Raw genomic sequence first — 22,851 nt, 5'->3', positions numbered from 1 at the left:
CCACTCTCCTAAACATCCCTAGGTCCACTGTTTCCGATGTGGTAGTGAGGTGAAAAAGTGAAGGGACACGTACAGCACAAAAGCGTACAGGCCGACCTCATCTGTTGGTTGACAGAGACCGCCGACAGTTGAAGAGGGTCGTAATGTCTAAGAGGCAGACATCTATCCAGACCATCACACAGGAATCATAAAAGGCATCAGAATCTACTGCAAGTACTATGACAGTTAGGCGGGGGGTGAGAAAACTTGGATTTCATGGTCGAGCGGCTGCTTATAAGCCACACATCACGCCGGTAAATGCCAAACGACGCCTCGCTTGGTGTAAGAAGCGTAAACATTGGACGACTGAACAGTGAAAAAACGTTGTGTGGAGCGACGAATCACGGTACACAATGTGGCGATCCGATGGCAGGGTGTGGGTATGGCGAATGCCCGGTGAACATCATCTGCCAGCGTGTGTAGTGCCAACAGCAAAATTCGGAGGCGGTGATGTCGTGGTATGGGCGTGTTTTTCATGGAGGGGGCTTGCTCCTCTTGTTGTTTTGTTTGGCAGTATCACAGCGCAGGCCTACATTGATGTTTTCAGCACCATTTTTAGTTCCCATTGTTGAAGAGCAATTCGGGAATCGATATTGCATCTTTCAATACGATCGACCACCTATTCATAATGCACGTCCCGTTGCGGAGTGGTTACACGACAATAACATCGCTGTAGTGGACTGCCTGCACAGAGTCCTGACCTGAATCCTACAGAACACCTTCGGGATATTTGGGAACGCCGACTTCGTGGCAGTCCTCACCGATCGAGATCGATACCTCTCCTCAGTGCATCACTCCGTGAAGAATGGGCTGCCATTCCTCAATAAACCTTGCAGCACCTGACTGAACGTATGCCTGTGAGAGTGAAAGCTGTCATCAGGTCTAAGGGTGGGCCAACACCATATTGAATTCCACCATTACCGATGGAAGGCGCCACAACTTGTAAGTCATTTTCAGCCAGGTGTCCGGATACTTTTGATCACATAGTGTATATCGTCAAGACGACCACACCACAACGTTCTACACAACTGTGGCGTACTTCATCTTAGGCACGCCACATCGATGTGCATCGCCAAGGAAACCGTGACACGTATCCTCACCAGAACTAATAAAGCAATTATGTTTTCCTCACACCATTATCGAATGACGTACCCAACGTCCTCAGTTATTTGTTAGATACATTCCCATCTCTGTCTTCACGTACAGCTTTTACTCCATACAGCTTCTTGTGACACGTTTCTGGTTTTCACTGATGCCTTAGCACATGTCCTATTATCCTGTCCCTTCTTTTTGTCAGTGATATGTATATTTCTTCGCCGATTCTGTGGAGAACGTCCTCATTTCTTACTTCATTAGTCCGCCTAATTTTCAACCTCCTTTTGTAGAACTACAAACGGTTCGATTCTCCACATTTCTGGTATTCCCACTTTCCTTGATTCATTACTCCCTATGAGACAAAGGAGTCTTGGCTTAGCCTTTAAAACTGCCTTCGCACCTCTATTCAACATGTGATTCATACCATTCTGTATTTCCTTGAGAAAGGTGTGACTTGAATGTTTCTTACGTTTATGTTCCACATTTACCTTTATACATCGAACTCAGAAAACATTTACTGCCCCAATTCACTCTCCTCAACAGATAAAAAATAGAAATCGCTTTTGCCAAATAGTTAATACAGATAATGACACTGAAACTGGTTTGCACGTACCTTCTTCATCATGTTACATCAACGACACACCAGAGAGAGATAGTGATAGTATTAATTTTACATTTACAATCGAAAAATATAATTTTTTATAATTATTCACTTAATTTACTGTCGTTGGCCTACGCCCCCTAAGTACATCGTTCGTTGAATACAGGTGATTTTTCTAAATTTTCTTACTTGTTTCTGTGATTATCATTGAGTTAACACACAACCATCTGTCGGTCATGAATAGTACTGTCCTCTCTGCTTGCATTGGAGATCCCCATTTTCACGACACAAGTCGCCTCAAGAGCATTCCTTCCGAAATCTTGCGGCCAAGTGGGAGTCACGTACTGCACATGAAAATAAATTAACACATATCAAACTCTGGTCCTGTCACACGCCACAATTAAAGAAACTACAACCCTACAACCAAATTCTTTTAAACATTTCGTGTAGGGAGGCTATAGTTTTTTTAGCACACACATTTGGTATGTCAGGAGGAAACGAAGAAAAAAAATGTGAGCTATCGATACTAGTCCCTTACATGTTGGCCAACAAATTACGAGTACTATCAACATTGAATCTCTGCTCCTCTACTCCCAATTCCAACATCCAATCATGCATGAATTCTATCACACTTTTGTTGATCCCAGAGGAGGAGAGGTGTATGATAATAATAATTATTATTAATATAATTGTTTATTATTATTAAGAGAAGTCCCCATTGGAGAACGATAAGCAGGTGATTATTATAGTAATTATGATTATTAGTTTTTTCAGTCCTTTAAAGTTTATATAGAATCTTTAAGTAGATTTCGTGTTCATCTTTCTGAAACTTTAGCCTCTCACTATGGTTCCATCATGCTCCAAATGTCAATACGTCTTTGAATTTCAGACTCTTGTCTCAGCCATCAACTTGAGAGAATAGATCGTGTCTTAATGTGATCTCTGTAGTTGCCAGTGAGTCAACAGCTGCCTCCGTGAGGTCTATTTCGTTTTGTTTGTCGTCGTACTTAGGTTTTTCAAGTTCCATTTACGAACTATAAATCTTTTTTTCGTATTTCGTCCAGTCGTGATACGTGTCCGTAACACGTCAGGAGTCTTTTCCATGGGATTGGAGTAAATCGTTTCGCCTGTAAGTACAATTCTTTGCAGTTATTGTGCAACAGGATACTGTCTTGAGTGTTGAGTTCGAGTATTTTTCGCATTACCTATTGTTCCGTTTCCTTGATGACATTAAGATGGTGATTTATCAACGGCGCATAGAGTTTCTTGGAGTACGTCAATATGCTAATAATCTAGGCGATTGGGTAGGCTCTACGGCATTTCGCTGCTCGGCTTTTATTTGTCGTTCTATCATAGCCAGAGTTCTCGATTAAACTGATGTCGCTATACCTCACCGTGATAAATCCCATCCGCTTGCTAGGAGTCCATGCATAGTATTCTCATAAAGCTTCACTAGGTGTGGCTGCCTTCAGTTTAAGATCAAATTGCATTGATCAAGAAGTATTAAACGCCCGGAAATGTTAGATACTTTTAAAATCGTATTTTTTTCATAAACTAACTTCAGTCACGAAAGCATACTCACATACACTGAGATGATAAAAAGTCATGGGGAATCTGCTAACATCGTGTCGAACCTCCGTTTACCTCGCGTAGTGCAGCAACTCGACGTGGTATGGACTCAAGAAATTCTTGGAAATCCCCTGCAGGAATAATGAGCCTCCATAATCGCGAAAATGGAGCCGTTGCAGGATGTTGTGCACGAACTGATATCTCGATTATGCCCCATAAATTTTCGATAGGTTTCATGTCGTGCGATCTGGGTGGCCAAATCATTCGCTCGAATTGTTCAGAATGTTCTTGAAACCAATCGCGAACAACTGTGGCCCGGTGACATGAGAGCGTTGTTTGGGAACATGAAGTCAGGTAGCCTAACAAACATTTCCAGTCAGTGTTCGGTTCCGCTGAACTAGAGGATCCAGTCCATTCCAACGCAGCCCACACCGTTGTGGAGCAACCACCAGTTTGCACAGCGCCTTGTTGCAAATTTGGTCCATGGCTTCGTGGGATTCGCGCCACACTCGAACCCTAGTATCAGCTTCTGTCAACTGAAATCGGTACTCGTCTGAACAGACCAGTCATCTGTGGTGCAATCGACATCGTCACGAGCCCAGCAGAGGCGCTGCAGGTAATGTTGTGCCTTTAGCAAAGCCGTTCATCTGTTGCCACAGCCCACTGACTCCAAATTTCACCCCACAGTCCTAGCGGATGCGTTCGTCGTACATCCCACATTCATTTCTGCGGTTACTTCACGCAGGGCTGCTTGCCTGTTAGCACTGTCAACCTGTTAGGGAAGGGCGTCGGGTGCTTCCTTCATGGTGAGAGGTAATGCCTGACATTTGGTATTCTCGGCATACTCTTGATACTGTGGCTCTTGGAATACTGAATTCCCCAACGATTTCTGAAATGGAAGGTCCCATGCGTCTAGCTCCAACTACCGTTCCACGTTCAAGGTCTGTTAATCCTCGTCATGCGACGAAAATCACGTCGGCAACCTTTTCACATGAAACACCTGAGTACAAATGGCAAATCCGCCACTGCCCTGCCCTGTTATACCTTGTGTACGGGATACTATCGATATCTGTATATCCGGCCGGGGTGGCTAAGCGGTTCTAGGTGCTAAAGACTGGATCCGCGCGACCGCTACGGTCGCAGGTTCGAATCCTGCCTCGGGCATCGCTGTGTGTGATGTCCTTAGGTTAGTTAGGTTTAGGTAGTTCTAAGTTCTAGGGGACTGATGACCTCAGCAGTTAAGTCCCGCCGGCTGGTGTGGCCGAGCGGTTGGTTCTAGGCGCTTCAGTCTGGAACCGCGAGACCGCTACGGTCGCAGGCTCGAATCCTGCCTCGGGCATGAATGTGTGTGATGTCCTTTGGTTAGTTATGTTTAAGTAGTTCTAAGTTCTAAGGGACTGATGACCTCAGATGTTAAGTCCCATAGCGCTCAGAGCCCAGTTAAGTCCCTTAGTGCTCAGAGCCATTTGAAACATTTTATTTTACATCTGTATACGTGCACATTGCTATCCCATGACTTGTGTCACGTCAGTACACAAGAGTTGGAGCACTTCTTCGTGGAGTATGCACTGTGTCGATAATGAATGACAAGTTCCGTTAGATGCTCCGTCAGTCTTCCAAGTTTCGATTTGGACTGTGAAGCCCGTTGGTTGCTCGGCTGGTATGGCAGTATCTCCAAACGGCAGGATCTTAAACCGACTCCTAACGTGTACCACAAATTCACTATATGAAATGTATCCGCAGTTGCGAATATGTACAGCCATCAGCTGTAGAATAGAATGATGACAATGAAAGTTTGTGCCAGAGAGAGACTTGAACCCGGATTTTCTGCTATCTCCAGCGGTCGCCTAACTATTTGGCTATCCAAATACGTCTGACGGCTACACCCAAACTTCCATATGTCGTCAACCATGCATCTACAACGTGTACTCGTACATCCATTATGTATATTCCCGTACATTTGGCACATTTTACTTGAAAGTCGCTTGCCCGCTGTCGGTGGATAAATACGATATTACATCGCCTGTGTTATTCTTAATTACGATGGAAAGTTCTTTTGGACATGCATGCATGACAAAAGGAACTTTGAACCGGTAATTCAGAATAACACAGGTGCTGCGATATCGTATACATCGTATAGTTTCAGTACGCCATCAACCCAATTAACACCTCGTCAAGAGCAAATTTTTCCTCCTTCAGCACTTGGTTTGCCAGTTTTATCTTGGCTATATACTTTCCTACAGAGCTTCAGCGGATTCTGTCAGTCGTTATGAACTTTCTACTATTGCTATTGCCTCTTATTAATGGTCTGTCAGTCGTTATGAACTTTCTACTATTGCTATTGCCTCTTATTAATGGAAAATACTAGAGGCCGTGATATGCGTTAATTTATAGATGACTGGTTCCCTTTATTAGCATCAGTGGCTTCAAACGCTCGCACTTGAGCAAAGAGCGCGAATCATGTGTAATGGCAGCAACAACTAAAATTATCGCTACATGTAAATATCAGGTGTGTGGAAAATGTCACGGTGTCGCGAGCGTCTGCGCTGGATGGCGGCTCTCCATTACTGATTAGCGCTGTGCGTGCGCGCACACTGTGCAGACGTCAGCCACCTGAATAACTGTTCAGATCAGCCGAGCGAACCGTTTGTTTCACAAATAACGTTAATTACAAATCCCGCTTACAGCAGCGGGATTGTCACTCATACGTTTCTGTTCATTTACGTCACGTGTGATATTAACATTCTGTCACTCGCGCTAATATGTACTGACTGTTGACACTGCTGACTGACACACACACACACACACACACACACACACACACACATACAACACACGTACAAGCTTTTATGTTCAACGTAAAACGCTTACAGAATAACATGAATTGACGTGCAAATGCTTAATCCCTAACCCCATGGTGACGTTTTCAAACAGCAAATGTTAGAATTTCTATGTTATTGAATCCAGAATAGATCTTTGTATGCCGTGAGACACAAATAAATCTACAATAATGGAAGGAAAGAAACCTATGGTTAACTAACTTGTTCAAAGTGACGTTCTTGTAGAAATAACTCAGTTGGATAATTTTGCTACTTGAAGAAATCTGATTATTCCTCATGAAAGGATTCTTCTCGCCATTTTAATTGGTTTGAGAAAATCAACGAAGAAAAATTAAAGTTAAGGCAATTACAGCCCTCGGTCATGAAATTTAAGTCTTTTTGACCAGGTTTCGACACTTCTGTGAGTGCCTTCATCAGAAATTAAATATTAAAATTGGCCTATAACATAAGCACAAAATTATGGGAATTTTTTTTATATAAAAGTGTAAGTACTGACTAACAGTACAAGAAAGATACAATACTTACATGTCATGTATAAGACAAATATTTGATCTTTATCTTATATATGACATGTAACTGCTGTTTCTTACTTTCTTGTAATGTTAGTCAGTACTCATACTTTTACACAAAAAAAATTTTCCCATAATTTTTACATATGTTACAGGCCAATTAGCCGGCCGATGTGGCCGAGCGGTTCTAGGCGCTTCAGTCTGGAACCGCGCGACCTCTACGGTCGCAGGTTCGAATCCTGCCTCGTGCATGGATGTGTGTGATGTCCTTAGGTTAGTTAGGTTTAAGTAGTTCTAAGTTCTAGGGGACTGATGACCTCAGATGTTAAGCCCCATAGTGCTCAGAACCATTTGAACCATTTGAACAGGCCAATTGCCGGCCGCGGTGGTCTAGCGGTTCTGGCGCTGCAGTCCGGAACCGCGGGACTGCTACGGTCGCAGGTTCGAATCCTGCCTCGGACATGGGTGTGTGTGATGTCCTTAGGTTAGTTAGGTTTAAGTAGTTCTAAGTTCTAGGGGACTTATGACCTAAGATGTTGAGTCCCATAGTGCTCAGAGCCATTTGAACCATTTTTGAACAGGCCAATTTGAATATCTAATTCCTGGTGAAGGCACTCATAAAAGTGTCGAAACCTGGTCAAAAGACTTAAATTTCGTGACCGAGGGCTGTAATTGCTTTAATTTTAATTTGTAAACGGTCGCTGATTACGCAGCCATGTTTAAAACATCAGCGCAGACGTTAAGCAGGACGATTCGACAGGGAGTGCTCCTCTCGATCACAAGTCTCGTTCCTTCACCATGTCCTTCGCTACAACATAGACGACAGTAGTCTTCCCACATCACCCATTCTTTAGCACGTTTATACTGGCAACACGAACAAAAATATAATAACTGCCTGCGATTGGACTGCCTGACTAGCAGATCTGTCGCTTGATGTAAAACTGTGTACTTCTTGGTAAACTCACCGTTACAGTTATCTCTAGGTTTGCTTAAAACAAATGGCTACTCTGGACATATCGAGGATTAAAATTGTATATACGAATTAGATACATAGCACAATACCTAGCTACTAATTCCTTCCCATGTAGTGCAGTATCGAAGAAATTTGACTCGCGTTCTGGACGCCCTTAGCACTCTTTCGGTTGCGCATATCTGTGATTCTCCGGTTTTCGCAAATAGCATGAGACAAACGCAGAGATGGTTCCTCCCTAAAGGAAAATTACGATGTTCTTCCTCCATCCCATCCCAATTCATGTTTCCGTCCTACCACCAGTTATCAGGCCATAGATGGGTCTCTAAATGCTAATGGAGAATGGAAACAAGGCCACGTATTTTAGTACCTATAGAGCATGTTCTTCCTTGTAAGTCTGGATTTGCACTCTAGCACCAATTACGCAATATATCATAATCTCTGATGTGTTATTCTCCAGGTATCTCTGGCCTGACAAGGAACCCCTTGAGTGGGAGGTCGCAAAAGGCCAATGGAGGTATCCAGTGGTGAGCACTGATAATCAAAGCAAACATTGCTTTATAGCTACAAAAACAGTTGGCGATGTTGACATTTTGTCAGAAAAGACAACAAAGCATTTAGCAGAGTGGAAAGAGGTGGCAGATGAAATATTAGCGTTTTTGCAAGACGAGTCAGTGGAATGTGTGAAGTTGCATACGCTCGAATGTACATTAATAAATTATTGCTATTATTATTATTATTATTATTATTATTAGACAACACTTTCAAATGAGCCTTACTAAAGACGGAACTTTCGACCTCGCACTCAAGGGGTTCTTCTTGAGACTGATCAGTTTCCGTAGCGTTATGCGGTAGCGTTGGGTATGCGCCAATAGCTATGTGCTAACGCAGTAAAAACAACATGAGACGTTTAACTGACCACCATTTACCATACTACCAGCGGAGATAGACCGTGAGGTCATAAATCTTGGCTAAAATGTTTATATTAGTCAATGTTAGAAAATTTTTATTTATTGACTACATTCGCTCCTACCATACTCTAACATAGCCATCGGCCAAGAAACATTATGACTTATTGGTAATGACTGAAAAGTTTCAACCGGTAAGTTCAATAATTAAAAATTATCTGAGCATTGAATGATATGAGGAGGAGGAGATTAGTGTTTAAAGTCCCGTCTACAACGTGGTCATTAGAGACGGAGCACAAGCCCGGATTCGAGGAGGATGGGAAAGGAAATTGGTCATGCCCTTTCAAAGGAACCATCCCGAAATTTGCCAGAAGTGATTTATGGAAATCACGGAAAACCTAAATCTGGATGGTCGGACGTGGGTTTGAACCATCATTCTCCTGAATGCGAGTCCAGTGTGCTAATCGGATATGTGAAAATCGCACCCAGTGAAAATCGCACCCAGCCAGAAATCTGTGAAATTCGCACACATTTTTGCTGGAAGCTACCTGCTCAGGGGTAGAACCTACCTGTGCCCCCGGGAGTTTTCATCCACCAGAAACGATCCCTCTGCGGCCCGGCCTACCTGCACCCGGGGAGTCCTCGTCCACTCAAGTGACTGACTGTTTGGCTGGTCACTGTCAGTGTGAGTCTAACTTTCGGAGTGTTCAGCTCATTCGCCTTGTGTTTCTGCGTGTGTATACTTTCGATATGGAACTGTCAACAACCACTCACGGTAAACCATGTGCCCACTGTGATGGTCACTCGTACATCGAAAAGAGAACAAAAGGAGGTGGGACTGTGATATGGCATTGTTCAAAATACAAAACAACATATTGCCGAGGAATGCTTAAGACCAAAGACTGTATCGTACTTAGGTCAAACAATCATCAACGTGGGGCACCGGATGACACTCGCTTAGAAGTAAAAAAGACGTTGAATCAGACGATGAAGAGATCACGAGAGGAAGAGACTTCGATTTCTAAAATATATACCGAAGAGTTAGGCGACTTGTACAATCGAAGGTATGATTTTGATGCCGAAATCTCACAACAGCAAGCAATGAAGAGGATATCACATATGCACCAGGGAAAATCATATGTCAATCAGAAAGAGCCAGAAACACGACATGAAGTTGATCTTCAAGCAGAGTTACTAACCATGAATGACGGCAGCAGTTTTCTCTTAACTGATGACAGCTTTGCAGATAGGATCATAGTCTTTAGCGGAAAAGAGGAAATAGAGGCTCTAAAGAGTAAACAATACTTTTTTATGGATGCGATCTTCAAAGTAGTTTTCACAAATATGTACTATTCATGCAGACTTCGGAAGTTCAAAGTACGAAATTAACATCTATTTGATGGCTTTTGCATTCTTACCAAACAAAAGATAAGAAACGTTATATCCGTCTTATCCGAAATGTTGTGGATAATGTACCAAAATGGAAACATAATGTCATCGTTGATTTCGAATCAGCTGCGATTTCTGCGCTAAAAGTTGTGATCCCGTCGGTTCAAGTGCATGGTCGCCGTCTCTAAAGAAGAAATCTTTCTGGAGGAAAGTGCAAGACTTGGGACTTACTTACGAATACAGAGAAAACGAAGAAGTAAAGCTACAAATTTGCATATGTGCTGCTCTGGCGTTCCTTCGACCTGAAGATGTCTGCGACGGCTGGCTCGTGATACAGTCACAAGCACCGGGTATCGCCAAGCTTTTGACTAATTTGAAGACAAATTGCTGTCAAAATGACGAAAACCCTGTCAGTTTTTGAAACTACCACAGACGGCGCCATTGTACCACCAGCGCTGTGGTAGACTGGAGCAACAAATTTAATAATCTTCTCAGAAAGCCAAATCCTAAAATTAAAGACATGATCGAGTGTATGAACGCAGAAGCAGAGAACACGGCATGTGCGTTAATGAGGTCATAATTAAGTATGGAAGGCAAACGAAAGAAAACAACTTATACGAAACTTGATGAAAGGCTGGAAAAAGTAGTAGAGAAGTATGAAAAGGATATTACATCAGAGCTTGTTTGAAAGCAATCTCTTATATCAAAAATTTTGAATGAAGCCATATGTTACTGTTCTACGATATATATGAAAAGAATGTGCGAAATGTAAATACTCATAGTAACTTACAAATTTAAAAATAAAATGTAAAATTTAAAAAATTAAAAACAAATAAATAAAAATACAAAAAACTGATTTTAAACACTCCTAAATGACAGTTTGCTCTTGATATTTAGCCAGTCAAAAGCATGGATAAATTGTGATGGGAGTCTGTTTATTACGAAAAATCGATAGACACAACACTGTCACTTCCAATAAGAAACGACGTTTCATATTTGGAGTAATATGATTGACTGTTTAATGTCCTTTTTATTTTCTACCTAACTAAATCACAAAATTTTTACATATGTCCTGTATCTGCCAACGTCATCCACCTCCATAAACAATGTAAAACATGTATATAAAATTACAGACAAAAGATTTAAAAATCGTATCTCTTCTACTTGACAAAAGCATACTTTACAACAAATTTAAAGTATGGCTTATAACTACAGATGATATATCATGTATATGTAATGCAAAGCACATAACATGCGTTGTCACATAATGTGAGAAGATGAAGTACGAGGGCTGCGCGTATGTAGTGCTAGGAGTGACGTGAGAAGCCGTGTACAGCTAATTTCACCTACTTGAGGCTATCCCTGGTCTTTTAGTTAGTATGACACTGCGTCTTAGATACATTACATGTGCCATATGTTGATCCACGGCTGTGGACCAAATTTTAGCCGGCCGCGGTGGTCTCGCGGTTCTAGGGGCGCAGTCCGGAACCGTGTGACTGCTACGGTCGCAGGTTCGAATCCTGCCTCGGGCATGGATGTGTGTGATGTCCATAGGTTAGTTAGGTTTAAGTAGTTCTAAGTTCTAGGGGACTGATGACCACCGCTGTTAAGTCCCATAGTGCTGAGAGCCATTTGAACCATTTTGAACCAAATTTTACTTAATGTTTATTTTAAAGTATTTTTTGTGAAGTAGGATTGGTTATATGTTTAAATTCTGTCTTTCTAAATTGGTTTTTCTGTTTTTAATTGTAGTCTCTGAAGATGTAGTACTAAGTAAAAATCATCTAACAGAAAAAATGATCACTTCTCATGGTATGTATTGCGGCATTACAAATCTTGTTTGATCATCGCTAGTCCCCTTCTCCTGTACACCACGTAAAAATACGTTTATAGGCCGGCAGTGTTGTCTGGCAATATCACGGCCACACGAATTACAGCCAAATGTACGGCTATATTGCCGCCACTGTTGCCCGGCAAAGTTTGCGGCAAAACATTTCCGGGCCAAATGTGTTTACATGACGCACGCTATGGCCGCGTAATGAACAAAAGCAAGATAGTGAATGTGAGCGGAGCTCTCCTACATTTGCATTGTACAAGGAAAAAAATTAGCAAGAACAAAAGAAATAGGGCATCATGGAAGCGTTCTTTTTTAAAGCATTCGAACTGCTTCCGAAACTTTAGCTTGTTAACTGATACTGGGCACATACATTTTCCAGAATGCTGAAATCTGATTTCGAATATATCGTTTAAAAGTAATTCGTCCTAGAATTGGTAAAATTAATACCACTATTATCTATTATATACGAGTTGTAACCGCTCAGTTTTCGGCTAGAGGCGGTTGATACAAGAGCTGCAAAATTACATTTTTAAAAGTGTACATCAGAGCCATACCGTAGGTGTAACCACAACGGAGGGAAATCTGTTGAGAGGCCAGACAAACGTGTGGTTCCTGAAGAGGGGCAGCAGCCTTTTCAGTAGTTGCAGGGACAACAGTCTGGATGATTGACTGATCTGGCCTTGTAATACTAACCAAAATGGCCTTGCTGTGCTGGTACTGCGAACGGCTGAAAGCAAGGGGAAACTAAGGCCGTAATTTTTCCCGAGGGCATGCAGCTTTACTGCATGGCTAAATGATGATGGTGTCCACTTGGGTAAAATATTCCGGAGGTAAAATAGTCCCCCATTCGGATCTCCGGGCGGGGACTACTCAGGAGGACGTCGTTACCAGGAGAAAGAAAACTGGAGTTCTACGAATCGAAGCGTGGAATGTCAGATACCTTAATCGGGCAGGTAGGTTAGAAAATTTAAGAAGGAAAATGGATAGGTTAAAGTTAGATATACTGGGAATTAGTGAAGTTCAGTGGCAGGAGGAACAAGACTTTTGGTCAGGTGAATACAGGGCTATAAATACAAAATCAAATAGGGGTAATGCAGGAGTAGGTTTAATAATGATTAAAAAAAAGTAGAAGTGCGGGTAAGCTACTACAAACAGCATATTGAACGTATTATTGAGGCCAAGATAGATACGAAGCCCACGCCAACTACAGTAGTACAAGTTTATATGCCAACTAGTTCTGCAGATGATGAAGAAATTGTTGAAATGAATGATGAGATATAAGAAATTATTCAGGTAGTGAAGGGAGACGAAAATTTAATAGTCATGGGTGACTGGAATTCGAGAAGAGGAAAAGGAAGAGAAGGAAACATAGTAGGTGAACATGGATTGGGGGTAAGAGCATAAATTAATCATAGCTAACACTTGCTTCAAGAATCATGACAGAAGGTTGTATACATGGAAGAACCCTGGAGATACTAAAAGGTATCAGACATATTATATAATGGTAAGGCAGAGATATACGAACCAGGTTTTAAATTATAAGACATTTACAGGGGCAGATGTGGACTCTGACCACAATCTATTGGTTATCAACTGTAGATTAAAACTGAAGAAACTGAAAAAAGGTGGGAATTTAAGGAGATGGGACGTTGATAAACTGACTAAACCAGAGGTTGTAGAGTGTTTCAGGGGGAGCATAAGGGAAAAATTGACAGGAATGGGGGAAAGAAATACAGTAGAAGAAGAATGGGTAGCTTTGAAGGATGAAGTAGTGAAGCAGCAGACGATCAAGTAGGTAAAAAGACGAGGGCTGGTAGAAATCCTTGGGTAACAGAAAAAATATTGAATGTAATTGACGAAAGTAGAAAATATAAAAATGCAGTAAATGAAAATGGCAAAAAGGAATACAAACGTCTCAAAAATGAGATCGACAGGAAGTGCAAAACTGCTAAGCAGGGATGGCTAGAGGACAAATGTAAGGATGTAGAGGCTTATCTCACTAGGGGTTAGATAGATACTGCCTACAGGAAAATTAAAGAGACCTTTGGAGAAAAGAGAACCACTTGTATGAATATCAAGAGCTCAGGTGGAAACCCAGTTCTAAGCAAAGAGGGGAAAGCAGAAAGGTGGAAGCAGTATATAGAGGGTCTATACAAGGGCGATGTACGAGAGGACAATATTATGGAAATGGAAGAGAATGTAGATGAAGATGAAATGGGAGATACGATACTACGTGAAGAGTTTGACAGGGCGCTGAAAGACCTGAGTCGAAACAAAGCCCCGGGAGTAGACAACATTCCATTAGAACTACTGACAGCCTTGGGAGAGCCAGTCGTGACAAAACTCTACCGTCTGGTGAGCAGGATGTATGAGACAGACGAAATACCCTCAGACTTCAAGAAGAATATTATTATTCCAATCCCAAAGAAAGCAGGTATTGACAGACGTGAAAATTACCGAACTATCAGTTTAATAAGTCACAGCTGCAAAATACTATCGCGAATTCTTTATAGACGAAAGGAAAAACTGGTAGAAGTCGACCTCGGGGAAGATCAGTTTGGATTCAGTAGAATTGTTGGAACACGTGAGGCAATACTGACCTTATGCCCTATCTTAGAAGAAAGATTAAGGAAAGGCAAACCTACGTTTCTAGCATTTGTAGACTTAGAGAAAGCTTTTGACAATGTTGACAGGAATACCCTCTTTCAAATTCTAAAGATGGCATGGTAAAATACAGGGAGCGAAAGGCTATTTACAATTTGTACAGAAACGAGATGGCAGTTATAAGAGTCGAGGGGCATGAAAGGGAAGCAGTGGTTGGGAGGGGGGTGAGACAGGGCTGTAGCCTCTCCCCGACGTTATTCAAACTCTATATTTAGCAAGCAGTAAAGGAAACAAAAGAAAAATTCGGAGTAGATATTAAAATCCATGGAGAAGAAATAAAAACTTTGAGGTTCGCCGATGACATTGTAATTCTGCCAGAGACAGCAAAGGACTTGGAAGAGCAGTTGAACGGAATGGACAGTGTCTTGAAAAGAGGATATAAGATGAACATCAACAAAAGCAAAACGAGGATAATGGAATGTAGTCGAATTAAGTCGGGTGATGCTGAGGGAATTAGATTAGGAAATGAGAAACTTAAAGTAGTAAATGAGTTTTGCTATTTGGGGAGCAAAATAACTGATGGTGGTCGAAGTAGAGAGGATATAAAATGTAGACTGGCAATGGCAAGGAAAGTGTTTCTGAAGAAGAGGAATTTGTTAACATCGAGTAAAGATTTAAGTGTCAGGAAGTCGTTTCTGAAAGTATTTGTATGGAGTGTAGCCATGTATGGAAGTGAAACATGGGCGATAAATAGTTTGGACAGGAAGAGAATAGAAACTTTCGAAATGTGGTGCTACAGAAGAATGCTCAAGATTATATCGTTAGATCACATAACTAATGAGGAGGTATTGAATAGAATAGGGGAGAAGAGGAGATTGTGGCACAACTTGACAAGGGACCGGTTGGTAGGGAATGTTCTGAGGCATCAAGGGATCACAAATTTAGCATTGGAGGGCAGCGTGGAGGGTAAAAATCGTATAGGGAGACCAAGAGATGGATACATTAGGCAGATTCAGAAGGATGTAGGTTGGAGTAAGTACTGGGAGATGAAGCAGCTTGCACAGGATAGACTAGCATGGAGAGCTGCATCAAACCTGTCTCAGGAGTGAAGACAACAACAACAACAACACAACAACAGAGCTGCTAGTTATTTAGTGTTGGCTGACAAGCGTCGGGCTTTGCCTAGTTTCAGATGCCACCTGTTACAGAGAATAAATATTGTATTGAGGCGATGCGTCGAATGTGGATAATAAATGTAGCCTGTCAGTAATAGAATGGTTCATATGGTAACTACTTACTTATTTTATATTTAGGATGTGTTTGGTGTGGACAGTTCTATTTATGTCATAACACTTACATGTCTCTCAGCTCTGCTTTAAAATATGTCACAATTGTAGTTACGTCTTACTATATTATGTTAACATATCTGCTTAATATATATTTTCCTGCATTGTTGTGCCTTCGTTACCCAGCATGGTGTGATTCACATGACAACGATATTGTATATACAGTGGAGAAGTTCCTCAATGAGCTACACTGTGCGTCACGCTGGTTTATTTACCATAAATATTATCACAATTTTCACAGATGTTGATGCAACGAATTTTATAAGTCTTATATAATCCTTGATGTATTCAATTTACGTCGCGATTGTATTAAGATCAGTGACTATATCCAGTGTAAGACTGTGTTCCATCACATCACAGTTGTACAATAAACATTTCATTTACTTTCAGCACTATTTGAAAGCAAACATACTGTTTAATTTGTATTTCAATGTGATCTACATACAACCGTATTCTGCTGTTATAATTCTCGCTGTATGGACTGCAATTCATATGCTAAGCTACTCTTGAAGGTTTCTATGAATCGTTTTTAGTCGCGAATTTGATGAGTAATGGATGGTGGAGTGCCTTTGATGTGCTGATTAAGGTGCTACGGAAATTTTCTATGATTTTTCTGCTGCGCGATTCTGTTTGTTGATTTAACATTTGTACAGGGAGCTTAGTCGTGTGAATGTGGATCTGTACAGAAATTTCTTCTAGCATGTTCATCAATTGGTCTTGAAGACATTTGTAAAGTGGTGAAATTTCTCTAGATATTTTCAATGAAGTGTGTATTATTCTCTGAGGTGCGTGCTGAAAACCGAAAGGTTATTTTCGTTTCTGTTTATGTATACTGTATATCTCGTTTTAAGCGGACCTGGTGTTCGACGGGCTGTATATCTACGCCTCGCTTTCATCGTGTGTTACTTTTGATCTACAATGCGGTTTTGTACCAAGATTGAATGACATTAACTAAAGCTGTGCAGGAAAAGCTATTTAATTTTCTGTTATAGTTTAAGAAATACGACATTGTGTATAACAGACGGTTCACTCTGAAGGAATTTGGTGAACATAGCTCAAATCACTGTGAAGACATATGTACCTAATGTCCTGAAAATGTAGTTTAGAGAAAACGAGAAAAGATTGTTCTCAGTGTTTTTGACTCACTGTAAGCCTCTTTCAGAACATTCCAGCAGCATTATTCTTGCTGGCCAGCTGCTTCTTCATCCACTGTAGACTTTTTCAGGAATCTTTTCCTTACTCTGGGCCGTTAGTGCTGACTTTCGCAACCCTTTTAGCTTCAACACTTGCTGATAATCTTTGGCATTCAACACAGCTATCATACAATTTTCTGGTTGGATGCCTAATTTGTCCATTACTTTTGTCTTGCTAATTACACCATCGCTGAAAGAGATGACAGCATCCGTTACATCTGAGTACTGTCAGTCGAGCAAACACTGTTTTTGCTCTCTTTGCCACACACAGCTGTTGAAACTCTCATTAGGGTTTATTTTATGCCTGTGTAGACATCTGATAATTAATTTTATGTCCGCAAGCTCCCTGTACATTGGCTTTATTGTTTCATGACCGGCAGGCAAGAAATGTTTATGGTGATATTCCTTGTCTCTCGCATGAACGTTGTTGGTTCGCAGACATTTGTTGAAAGAGCGTTTTAGACCAAATCAACAATTGAAAAGTAGATAAAAAATACATTTTTTCACACTGGAAAATCTGTCTTTCAGATGGTGACAAAAAAATGTTTTCGAAAATTTCGGTCATTTCACGTCCAGGTACCCTTAAACGTCCAACAAAGGTTTTATTACATTCGTTGCATTAGTTTTTTTAACTGCCAGAATAGTTATATCGTCATGCTTAGGCTACTTCATAAAGGATGTTGGTAATTTTGTGGATCACTTCTGCTACCCTTCGTAAGATGGATGTGCCCCTACTTTCTTACTGTGCATGGTTTTTTTTTGAGGAATCTACGACTGATGTAACTGAGGGTCTAAATCAGTCGCGAATTGGGTACAGATACTGACAGGAATTCCATTGCACCCTGGGGCTTTTTTCAATTTTATTTATTTCAGTTTCTTCTCAGTGCCACAAACACTAATATCTATTTCACGTATCTCTAAATTGCGGCAATTTTTTTTGAGTCATCTATCTTCTGACTGGTTTGATGCGACCTACCACGAATTCCTCTCCTGTGCCAACCTCTTCATCTCACAGTAGCACTTCCACCCTATGTCCTCAATTATTTGCTGTAGGATAATGGAAGTCATTCTCTCACGTCTTAACAGATGTCGTATTATGCTGTCCCTCCTCATTGTGAGTGTTTTCTACACATTCCTTCCCCCTCTAATTATGCACAGAACCTCCTCATTCCTTAGCTTACCAGCCCATCTAATTTTCAACATTCTTCTGTTGCATCACGTCTCAAATGCTTCGATCCTCTTTAGTTTTGGTTTTCCCACAGTCCATGTTTTGCTTCCATACAATGCTGTGCTCCAAACGTACATTCTCTGAAATTTCTTCCTCAATATTAAGGTCTATGTTTGATACTACTAGAGTTCTCTTCTCCATGAATGCCCTTTTTACCAGTGCTAATCTGCCTCTGAAGTCCTCTTTACTCCGTCCGTCATGTGTTCTTTTGCCGCCTAGGTAGCAGAATTCCTTAAGTTCATCCAGTTCGTGACCATCAATCCTGATGTTAAGTTTCTCGCTGTTCTCGTTTATGTTACTTCTCATTACTTTCTTCTTTCTTCGATTTACTCTCAATACACATTCTGTACTCATTACACTGTTCATTCCATTCAGCGGATCATGTAATTCACTTTCTCTCAAGATAGCAATGTCATCAGCGAATCGTATCATTGCTATCCTTTCACCTTGAATTATAATTTCACTCCTGAACTCTCATTTCCATCATTGCTTCTTCGATGTACACATGGAACAGTAGGGGCGAAACACTACGTCCCTGTCTTGCACCCTTTTTAATCCGAACATTTCGCTCTTGGTCGTCCAGTCTTATTATTATTGCAATGTACGCTCTCAGCTACTTTTTATGTGTATTCCAATCTCTGTGTACTTGAGATGTAAAAATGTGTAAATGTGTAAATTAAACAAAAATAATGCAATGTTCAGGAATTAAATCAGGCAGTGCTGGCAGAATCACATTAGCAAATGAACGACTAAAATCAATACATGAAATTTTATATGTGGGCAGCGAAATAACTGACAATGGCTGAAATAGAAGGTAACATAGACTGGCAATAGCAAGAATAGTGTTCCTGTAAAAGAGCAGTTTGTTGAAACTACATATAATTTTAAGTGTGAGTTATTATTTTATGAAGTTATTTGTATGGAGTGTATTCTTGTACGGAATTGAAAGAAGGACTATAAGCAGTTCAGACATGAAGAGAATAGTTGGGTAGCTCGAATAATTAATGACGAGGTACTGAATCGATTTATGACACAACTTCGCTAAAAGAGTGGATCGGTTGATAGGACATGTTCTGCGGCATAACGAAATCGTCAATTTGGTAATGGAAGAAGCGCGAGAGTAGCGGCTGACCATGGTTTGCGTGAGGGTAGCGGCTGACCATGGTTTGAATACAGCAAGCAGGCCCAGATGGATGTAGCTTGCAGTAGCTATGCAGAAATGCAGAGAGGAAGTGGTTTGCAGAGGTGACACTATCCTGAAGAGCTATCTCAAACCAGTCCTCGGCTGGAGACCACAACAACAACAGCAAAACATTTTTACGTAACTCAGATATTCGCCTTCGTATTTTCGCCACATACACTGATGGGAAAATAGTTCATGTATAATAACGAAATTTCGGACATACACTTCTCTAGGTAACATATTTAAGTGGTTAACATTGCAAGATCTCAGATTGATGTAAGCGCTAGATAAATCGTTGCAAATGTGAAATGTTGGTACATTAATAACGGATATCGCCGGCAGAATGTTGAATGTAAGCATGCAAAAGTGCATGCGTTGTATTAAACTGGTGCCGTATATCAGTTTGCCTGTTTGCGGGATGGGGTTCCATGATTGTTAAACTTGGTCGGTCAGTACAGGGAGGGTTAATGCTGCTTGTGGATGACTCTGGAGTTGTGGTCCGATGCTGTCCCATAGGTGCTCTGTTGGAGACAGATCTGGTGATCGAGCAGGCCAAGGCAACAAGCTGACACTTTGAAACGTCCCCTTAGAACAATTTTACATGTGATACGTCCACTTAGAACAATTGTACATGACTGTGCTTAACCTGGCACACAATAATTTTAGCGCATCGCAATCTGACTATCAAAAATCCCTGCAAAAGAATGGCCCTGACAAACATTAAACTATACCTTTCACAAATCACTTACCTCACAAAAATCTTCGCTGCTCGAACTACTGCAATACAGCGAGTGCCACTACTGCCAGCTAAATAAAAGATTCAAACTACTGAAGGCACTAACTACTGATAGGGATAGTTAGCAAATGAAAGATATTAATAGAGAACAAACACTGTATTTACCTTAATAGTCATCAATAGTCATAATATATACAGCAGCTCATGACATCAATTTTTACAAATTTCAAACTCCGCCATCTCTGTCCTCACATCCACCACTGCTGGCGGCTCCCCTCCAACTGCGCAACGCTACGCGCTGTTCACATCCAGCTATAGCAGTTCATGACAACAATGGCAGACAACAATGCAAACTAGCCACACAGCACACAGCACAGCCAGTGATTTTCATACAGAGAGCGCTACGTAACGTTGCCAATAAGAAAACATAAACAGCAAACTTACATAAAGAAAACATAAACAGCCTACTTACATAGCCCCCATGCTCCCCACAAAAAATTTTACAAATGTTTTTGGCCAGTGGCCAATACAGATTTGAAAAATTTTTTCATAATTACAGTAAGAAAGATATCAAATGCACACACTTATTGATACAATGTTGGTCAACAGCTAAAATTTTCTCACAGTCCATAAAGACAGTCCTGATCGTTCATCATAATAGTAATTACAGCTTTTTTCACAAAGTCTCATTAGTAAAAGAAATTGCACACAGAAGTAGTGGATTTCCATGCAGTCTTGAAGAAGTAGTGTTGTCCTTCCAACGGAAAGACAGTGCTGACTCTTGACATGCTGACAGGTAATGGGCCACAACGGAGCAAACCCACAGCAGAGTCAGTCGACGTGTTGAAGAATATTGGTAGGTAGGTCATCACAGAGCAGACCCACTGCAGTCCTGGTAGAGAGTATTGGTGGGCCACCAGAGGTGCAGACCCACTGTAGTCCTTGTAGAGATTGTGGTATTGGTGGGCCTCCAGAGATGCAGACCCACTGTAGTCCTTGTAGAGAGTGCGGACAGGCCCACTGTAGTCCTGGTAGAGATTGTGGTATTTGTGGGCCACCAGAGGTGTAGACCCACTGTAGTCCTTGTAGAGATGGCCAGCAGCCATCTGTTGCGACTGTGCAGGTGCACAATCACCATTGAAGAGTCTTGCGGATAATAGAGCAAGTCCATAACCACCACTTGTGCACTCACAAAGTTTTTGGAATTGTCCTTAGAACCAGCAATGCTGTTATCCAGTCCCTTGCTGAATTATTAACACACGTGCAAACACTATCAGTCCCTACTTCTCACATATTGTCCATATACTATGACCAACAGAATGTGTGCAGTGAAATGAATGCGTACAAGTTGCTTAATTGGATTAACTGGCGTCAATTACAGTTATATAACATAAGAATACAATTACAAAGATACAAAATACTTCATTAAAAACATAACAATACAGATAACATTTGTAGTAATAGGGGCTTTACAAAAGAATAGAAATAAACATATACATCAGTGTTACAGGAATGATGACATGAGTACATACATAAAAGATCAGAATAACTTGCGAAACATCAACTTCACACATGAGCATTAAAACAGAATAAATAATGTCTAACATCTTTACAAAGAAAATACCATATTATTAATGCCAATTATATTTGAGGAGAACAGTATTCCTCATCATAGTGAATGTAGCTTAGTATTAGAAGGAAAAATTCTATGAAACTACACAGAGACAGGAAGAAAACAAATACACAAGGGTACACAAACACGTAGTGGGATAACACAAAAGGAAAGAACAGGGTTTGTTTTCAGTGTAACATTTGGTACTGCAGTCCACCCCACAACTTCATTCCGTACATCTTTCATCTTATTTCAACCTTTGTTTCCACCAAAAAATTCTATCTAAGCATGCTTTCTGTATTTATATGTTCACATATTGCTTACCTCATCATTTATTTACAAGAAAATCCTACCTATACCTCGTTCCTGTATTCTATTCATATTTCTTTTAAAATAATTATTTCTGATTGTACAATACTCACTGGGGCCCAAATCTTTCTTCGCAATGCATTCTTTACCTATTCTCCATAGTCAGTTTCTTATATAGTCAACCCCTCTTAAGCTAACTTAAATCTACTGAGCTCAGATATATAAACCAAGGGACGAGGCAATGCAGCATGACAACAAATCAACACAAACAGAAATGACAAAAAATGCAAATTGGCAAAGCTAGCAGCATAAATTAGCAAAGCAAGTGCAATATTACAACTAATATAAGGCACTGTGCAGGAAACAAGAAAAACTAGCTTAGAAGAGTAACACAAAGTCAAATTCAGTAACACTATGCCTGACAAACAGCAGCAACTTATACCTAAACATGACATAGCTCAAGCAGAAAAAATATTACAGGAAACAACAATGCAGACAAGGGAAATGCATATTCACATCTTAATGTCTATGTAATTAAAGTGGTGCACCATAACAACTGATTGTAAAAAAAAATATTACCATGTACCTGAAAAGAAAATTAAGTGTTACTGTTACTAGTTACTTCTTATTGTTCTTTCCTTTCCAAGTGCTCCTTTTTTAAAGAATGTGGATTACAAAATTATCATTTAATAGATCTGTTGACAGAAAGAGTTCACATTAGCAAATGCATCTCATTTTATAAAAGCAATGCTGCAACACAGCTGGAAACCAGATATCAAATGAAATAAGCAATTACACAAACCAAAGCATAAAAATATCATTCAGTAGTCATGTGACATTTCATTTCATAAGTTAATGGCTCTCAACTCTCGTAGAAAGACAC

The sequence above is a fragment of the Schistocerca cancellata genome, chromosome 1 (assembly GCF_023864275.1).
Source record: "Schistocerca cancellata isolate TAMUIC-IGC-003103 chromosome 1, iqSchCanc2.1, whole genome shotgun sequence".
NCBI classification, from domain to species: Eukaryota; Metazoa; Arthropoda; class Insecta; order Orthoptera; family Acrididae; genus Schistocerca; species Schistocerca cancellata.
The sequence above is the reverse complement of the archived record's forward strand: the minus strand, read 5'-3'. Positions refer to the sequence as shown.